Below are 7,810 nucleotides of genomic sequence, written 5' to 3'. Positions count from 1 at the left end.
TCTATTAAAATGAACTAGTTTAGTTTGCCATTTTATTTCCTTTGTTTTTAATCTTGAGAATAAAAACAAAACTGAATCTTATTTTCCAACTTTTCTTAACTTTGTACAGTGTAACTTAAAGCCCTCTGAACATCTACATATTATCTGTAGCAAACTTCAGAGTCAGAGAGCATTTGTTTTCGCGTTCCTTTTGCAATACCATCTAACTTTTAAAATATCTTGGTTTCTTGGCATGTCTACAAAAAAGAAATACACCAATGCCATCTAACTTTTAAAGTTTCTTGGCATTTTTCAGTGTAATAATAAATCAATATTAGTTTAATCAGTGTAGCTGGCTAAATTACTGTATTAACAAGTGTCTGATCTCCAGTTTCTAAGAAAAATTATATTTAAGACAAATTTTGGAGCTTAAAGACATATCTCCTGAGGCTATGGGAAGGGGCATGTTATCTCAAACGGTATAGTTTTGTTACCTTTCAACTATGCTGAACGAAAGGGCTATGTCTAAATTTGGATCAACATCTCCCGAAATTTTGGGAAAGGGGCGCGGAAGTGGGCTATTTTCCCTCCAATTTCTAGGTCACTATAAAGGGCACTAGAACTTGTAATTTGCGTTCAATTAGGCCCTCTCCTGGTGTTCAAGGACCATTGGTTCAATACGATCATTCCTGGAAAAAATTTAGCTTCCTTGATCTTTCTTTTGGCAAAAAATACAAAATTCCATATTTTTGCTTATATAAGCTTGAAACTGCTACAGTATGGTTCTTTGATTCGCTGAATTCTGGTTGTGTAATTTTCATGAAAATTCTATGACTTATATAGGTTATCCCTTCTTTTTCGAAAATAAGCCAGATTTTCTCAGGTTCGTAGACTTTCATGGGTAACACAAAGCTTAATGGATGTTATATATTTGGAGCAGCATCAAAAGCCAATTCTTTGTTATACTCATTGATATCAAAATTCTGCTTTTTAGAGTTTCGGTTACCATTGAGCCGTTTCGCTCCTTAATAACGGTTTATTACCAAAAATTGTTTGATTGTAGCCTACGTTTATGACGTTATTTATCAGCTTGTAAATGAAGATGTATTTTATTTGTCAAAAAAACGTATTTCATCTTAACTCTAAGTTTTTTTTTTAATTACACATGCAAGCAGGTATAGATATTTGTTTTCATAATGAGCCTTTAAACATGTCTCTGTGATGTTCCAGTTCCTCTTTATGAGCCTCTATGATGTTCGCAGTGCGATTCGATTTCGACCCATGCGAAAGTGTGATTTTCCTTGTTGTTCAAGTCAGGGGACTGCAAGGTTTCTCAATGGAGTCTTTGCTGAGATAACATGCCCCGTTATTATGGGCAGTTTTGGGTTATACAGTGGTTTGCAGCTACCGCTGCAACTGTTAAAATCAGAACTATAGTTTTTCTATATGACTTCAAAATTTCTCAGAAGCAAATGTTCTCTTTTTATTTCTTTATATATCAAGCCTTAGTCAACTTAATGGAATGATAATATTCAATCTCTAGTCATTTCATTTATCTCTAGCCGTTCAAAAGGTCTTGATCCTATTTCCTTTTTCGGCTTTGGACCGTCAGATAAATCCTCTTTATTTTTTTACTTCATGTCTTTTACCTACTTCTTTAATTGCCCATATCTCGGTATTGAAATCCTATTTCATCTTCTTCCTTGAAAGCCTTAAAGTTAACTTGGTCTTAAATACAATCACTTTCGTGCATTGGCAGCCTTTGTTTATGATAACATCAAAATTCATAATTCAGTCTAATAGTTAGCTACCATAGCTGAACGGATTTGACAATCTCCTTTGAATCTTAAGGATCGAGTTCAAATCTCTCTGTAGTAGATTGTTTCTCTTGCATAATTAGCCCCTTTATCTGCCATCTCATGGTCTAATATTCCGAGATGAGCACGATTCCGTTATCAATAATATTCTTTCGAGATGTTTTATCAACAATGCGTTTCAAATTTTGGGCTATTATGTGCAGTGTTTTGGCCTTTACAAGGTTGCAGCTACCGCTGCAACTATTAAAATCATGGCTATAGTTTTTTTATGTGACTTCAAAGTTTCTCAGAAGTAAATGCTCTCTTTTTATTTCTTAATGTATCACGGCTTAGTCAACTTAATGAATGGCTTTGGAATGATAATATTCAATCTCTAGTTATTTCATTTATCTCAAGCCGTTCACAAGGTCTTGTACCCATTTCATTCGTTGGCTTCGGCTCATCAGACAAATCATCTTTTTTTGTTTACTTAGTGTCTTTTATCTACTCCTTTCATGTCAAGCAGGTATCTAGGACTGGTGCTTATTCTTCCCACCAAGTTTCATCAGGATCTCTCCGCTCTAAGTGTTTTCAAAGATTTCCAGATTCCTCCTCCAACTCCCCCCAATGTCATCGGATCTGGTCAGGATTTAAAATAATAGCTCTGAGACACGTGGTCCTTCTAAATATTAAATTCTATTAGGATCCAATCACTCGTTCGTAAGTTAAAAATACCTCACTTTTTCTAATGATATGATCATCTGACATGACGTCATGATCTGTTATAAGTTATTATAAGATGTGCATTATTTTATAACTAAAGGGTCTTAAAATGTAAACATACTGATTTTAGGGCTCGCCCTTTGAAGTTGTTGTGCCTCAGATAGGATCACCAGTGTCTTTTGCGGATATATATTTTAAAATTTTATTTTTGCCTCACATTAAGCAATTTTTATCTGGATAATACTCAAATTTCAATCCTGTTTTAGGTTTTCTTCTTCCTTTTTAGTTCTCCATTGATTTGATCAGGTATAAAACTTATCAGGTATATTAGGTATATACCTTATCTTAATGAGATTTTATCAGTTATCAGGTATAAGATTTCGTCCGATCATAGCGTACTTTATTTTTATGAAGTCAAATAGTTCGTAGTAAAGAATTATAAGTAAGGAGCGACTCGGTCCAATCGCAACTGAAACTCTAAAAAACAGAAATTTGATAAAATTAGATACAACAAAAGAATTGGCTTTTTATGCTGATTGCAAATATATAAAATTCATCAAGTTCCATGTTACCCATCAAAGGGTACGTAAGAAAATTTTCCTCATTTTCGAAACAGGAGGAGAAATTTCCCAAAACACGAGCAATATTAATGAAAGTCAAACCATCAGTTTTAGCAAAATCAGAGAACCCTGTTGAAGGGAACCCTGTGCGAAGGGAGATGCTCAGGGGGGAGGATTTCACGAAGCCATGGATTTTCCAAAATGCCTACACCAAGTTTAAAACACAATTTATCACGGGTTTAAAATTTATCACGGCGAGTTAAAAGTGTTGTAACTAAAAAATTTTTTTAAAAGGAAAGCGATAAGGGACTTGGATCTTTTCCAGGCAATTCTTCTTTTCCGAGGTATTTGGGCACCAAATACCATGATGATCAAGCAAGGTTTGCCCGTTTAATCATCTCCTGTGTCTGTTTTTCCTATTTCGGGTCATGTTTGAGCTATATTACCAAGAGTTGGATATCCATGATGCCTAAAACTGTCTTTAATGCAAGGGGTGAACTGTCCCTCAGAAAAAAAAATACTAGCGATTTTTCATGACTGACAATCATTTTACCCTCCTTAGCTTTGCGTGATAAACTCACCATTATTCTCTCTGCCCTACTTGTAAGACTCTTTTCACCTAGCTCCAGTGCAGATAGATCATCAAAGAACTTAGAGCGATCCGACCCATCATTTGCCAACTCGTCTAACATAACCAAAAAAAGCAGAGAGCCTGAAATTGTTCCCTGAGGAGCTCCACAGTAGATTGGCTGGGGATCAGAATAAGCTGATTTATACTTAGTTTTTTTTTTACTTCTACCTGAAAGAAATTTTGTAGTTATTCTTTAAAAATTCATTAAAATTTATCAATAGCTTGCGGTTAAGGGTTCTATGGCAGATCAAATCAAATGCTTTCTTTAGGTTAATAGCGATAAGGTTGACTCAGCGTTTCGTAACATCTAGATGCCTATCAAACTTATCAAACAAATCTTATCAAACAATCAAACAAACTAGCAATCAAATAAAATCTTATCAAACAAACTAGCTAAGTAATGGATTGTCGAGCTCATGGGAATATTACCAAATTGTTGGAGCTCAACTTGAGTAATAAAAGTTTTCAGCCACTCAGCGATTAAATTTTCATAGATTTTACTAAAAATCAATTTCATCGTAATAGGCCAAACACCAGTAGAATCACAAGGTGCTCCTTTCTTGGGGATAAGGGTTATGAATCCCTTTTTCCAATTTTGTGGATACTGATCTGACATATAATCTTGTTGGATATTAAGGTTAACGGAGCACCCAAAAATTCAGGAAAAGCCCTAAAGAGGTCAAAAGGAATATCGAGTGGTATAATACTGGTCCTCTTCAGTCTCATCAGTTTGAGGTGAACTTAGGGTGGCGATGGGGAAATCAATAAGATCTGGTGAAGTCGTGGAAAATCCTCCAAGTTTAGTGGTGGAAGTGACTGAACAAGTACCGCCAGGTGAGTGCTTAAGCAATCTGCAGTTTCTTTGTCCGGCTCATCATAGCCAAAATACAATTCAGTCTGCACTTTACCAGTCATTGGTTTTATCCTTATGTACCACTGTCCAGGCTTAGAATCCAAAAAATTAGATACTTACTTTTGGTGGTACAGCGCCGATGCCTAGCTGGTCATTCCTCAGTTTTTATTCTACAGGGTAGAAGCTTCTTTGTGTAGTTTTTTTTTCCTGAAAAGTAGTCTCATTATCCTCCTTAGTGCTTTTGATTTGCTGAAAAAAGTTTGTAAATTTTTTCTGGAAAATATAAATAGTAATAACCGAGAAGTTTTTTCGTGAAAAGTAGCGGCCATTTCATCAGCATTAGCCGCAGAAATTAAGCCTTTCCATTTTTCAGCCGTGAGTCAATTGCCAAAACCAAACAATCCCGTTTTTTATCGGCCGACTTGTAGTTGTTTCTGTAGTGCATGTAGGCTGAAATTTGCTTGTGGGGTGTAATTCAAGGGTGAAGTGGTAGCTTCTTCTTATCGCAAGACCTGGGGAGGGTTTTCTATAGAACTAAGACATGTTAGTAGCAATGCAGGCCTGAGCCGTATCACCTTTTGTTATTTGGCAATTAAAGAACTGTTTTAAACCAAATCTTGCTTTCAAATTTGTTTTCAGTTCACATTCAGCAGTCAATGGATAAACTTGTCTGACTGCTTTTGCCCGGATACAACGGTTGCTATGCCATGTTGTAGACTTATGTGAATAATAGCGTGATAATTGCTTAAATTAATTGTTACAATATAGTCTTGGATATAAAGGAGTGAGTTCTACGTTCGAGCTAGTTCCTGAGGAATCCTGATGTGGTGTTAGCCGTGCCCTTTTAACGGTTTATGCAAATTGCACGCTGTAAACTAGCGTGGGTAAAAAATAAGTTTTTGTAAAGGTAGGTGACATATTATTTTGATAAAGTCAGGATGGGAAAGAAAGCCAGACCCAAACGCAACCGGACAGAAGCTGAGCTATCGGATCCGGTTATCAATTCTACTAGTAATTCGGATACGAGTGTTAATGCGGACTGCCAGAAAACAAATGCAGAGAATATCATTAAAATTTTGGAAATGGTCCAATCTATAAATCTGAACATGGGAACCCTAAAGCAGAGTGTATTTGAAATTCAGAACGATTTGGGTACAGTTAAAAGTCGTATTATGGGGCTTGAAAATAAAAGTAATGCAACGGACAATGAAATTGCAACAGTGAAGTCGGAATTTCTAACTCTACAAAGTATTGTAAAAGCCCAGTGACAGCTGATTAAGAAATACAATGAGGAAATGAATGTGGTTGTGTTCCAGTCTCTTGTTGATGAAAATCGGGACAAGTTGCATAATTTGTTGTTTTGGGGCCTTAATGATGTACCCTTGAATGAGGCTGCATCTCGGGTTTCTGAGGTGATTGTAGCTTGTTTGTCACTCCCACCTGACAAGTTGCCACCATTCACTGTGGTTCACTGTTCCAAGAATTTTGTTAAAATTAGGGTGGACAGTGTCCAGGCACGTTTTTTGATTCTAAGTAATGCGAAAAAATTAAAAGGGAAAGAGTTCGGTGTTTATAAGTCTGTTTTTATTAGTGATGATGTCTCACCGCGTGTGCGGGTTTTGCGGAAAGAATTACTTGGGTTACGTAAGCGTTTGGCGGATAAAGGTGTGGAATGCTGGGTACCTCCTACCCTACCACCCAGCATCTCTGTTAAAAAGGACAACCGTGTTATTAAAGTGCCTTGGTACAATGCTAAGAGTTTGCTGGATTCTTAATTTTTTTTAATTTTTCTTTTTTGCAGTTGTTGGAATTAGTGAGTGTTTATTTGTTATTGAAAAGAATAATTAAAAAAAATAATAACAAAATTTAATAAAGAAAATAAAACTTACTATTTTGTCGCAATAATTATGGCTGTGTGATTGTAGGAATTAGTAGCCGTTGTATTTGGTAACTTGTACATGGATTCGTTACGGGTTAACGAAATACGGCCTGTTTCTTTTTGTGTTTGTTTTTTTCTAAGATGGAAAGTGCCATTCTTTTGTTGTTTCTTATATTCTATTTTGTTCTTGTTTAGTTCTTTTTCTTTTCTTTTTTGTTTTGTTGTGGAGATAAGGCCAAATTACTTTGTTGTAAAACTGTATAAATATGGTTGATGATGATTGTGGCACCCCGGGCAACAGCCGTCTTAAAATTTTGGAAGCTTCATTTGTGGATTTTGGTAGTATGTTTACGGAGCAGCTCCACCGGAATTATGATATTGGGATTGCTGGTCAATATGTTTCTTGTAATTCAAAGTACTTATTTAAGGATGGTTTGAGGTCCGTGAATGGTGGTGGTGATTCTGAAGATCTCAGAGTTTTCCAACTTAACTGCCAGGGTTTGAACTCATCTTTTAATTTTATAAGCGAGATATGTGAACTTTCCATTTTTCAGGTTATTGGTCTCACAGAAACATGGCTAAATGAGCATAACTCCGCTCTCTTGGATATTCCAGGGTATACATTTTATCATAGGAATCGTCAATTTCGTCAACATGGAGGTATTGGAGCTTATATACGGAGCGATATCGAGGTTTTGGTAAGAAGTGATCTAGTGCTGTTTCACGAGATGTTATTTGAGCCACTTTTCCTTCAGCTCAGGCTTAAGCCAAAAGATGTTTATGTTGTTGTACTATATAGACCACCATCTGGGTCTATACCGGCCTTTTTTGATATTTTGGAGGAACAGTTGGATAAACTACCTACTGGTTCGCACCCATTCTTCATGCTTGGGGACTTTAATATTGACCTTAATGATATGAATTCGAATACTCCTATAGATTTCCTACAGCTTTGCATGTCATATAGTTTATTTCCCACTATCAATATTTGTACCCGTGTTACCACTTTAACGGCAAAGCTACTTGATAATATTCTTTCTAATTCTAAATTTTCAGATCCAGGGGTTATTGTTACTGATGTTTCGGACCATTTTGGGATTTCGGCAAGTATTAAAGTTTGTTTTCCGAGGCTGCAAGGTTCTAGACTGAAAATGAGTATGTTACCTGTGCTCAACCAGGGTAACTTAGAAAAGTGGTAAAGAAGAGATTTCTAATGTTGATTGGAATAATAAAGTTGAAAATCTAGATGATATAAATATAAGTTTTCAAAGATTTTATGATACATTGATCTCTATTTTGAGTAAAACTTGTGTAGTGAATCGGACAAGGTCAAGAAAAAAGATGCCCAAAAAGCCGTGGGTGTCACCTAGTCTTCTGCGGTGCATAAAT

This window comes from Artemia franciscana, chromosome 19, assembly GCF_032884065.1.
Source record: "Artemia franciscana chromosome 19, ASM3288406v1, whole genome shotgun sequence".
Classification (NCBI taxonomy): domain Eukaryota; kingdom Metazoa; phylum Arthropoda; class Branchiopoda; order Anostraca; family Artemiidae; genus Artemia; species Artemia franciscana.
The sequence above is the reverse complement of the archived record's forward strand: the minus strand, read 5'-3'. Positions refer to the sequence as shown.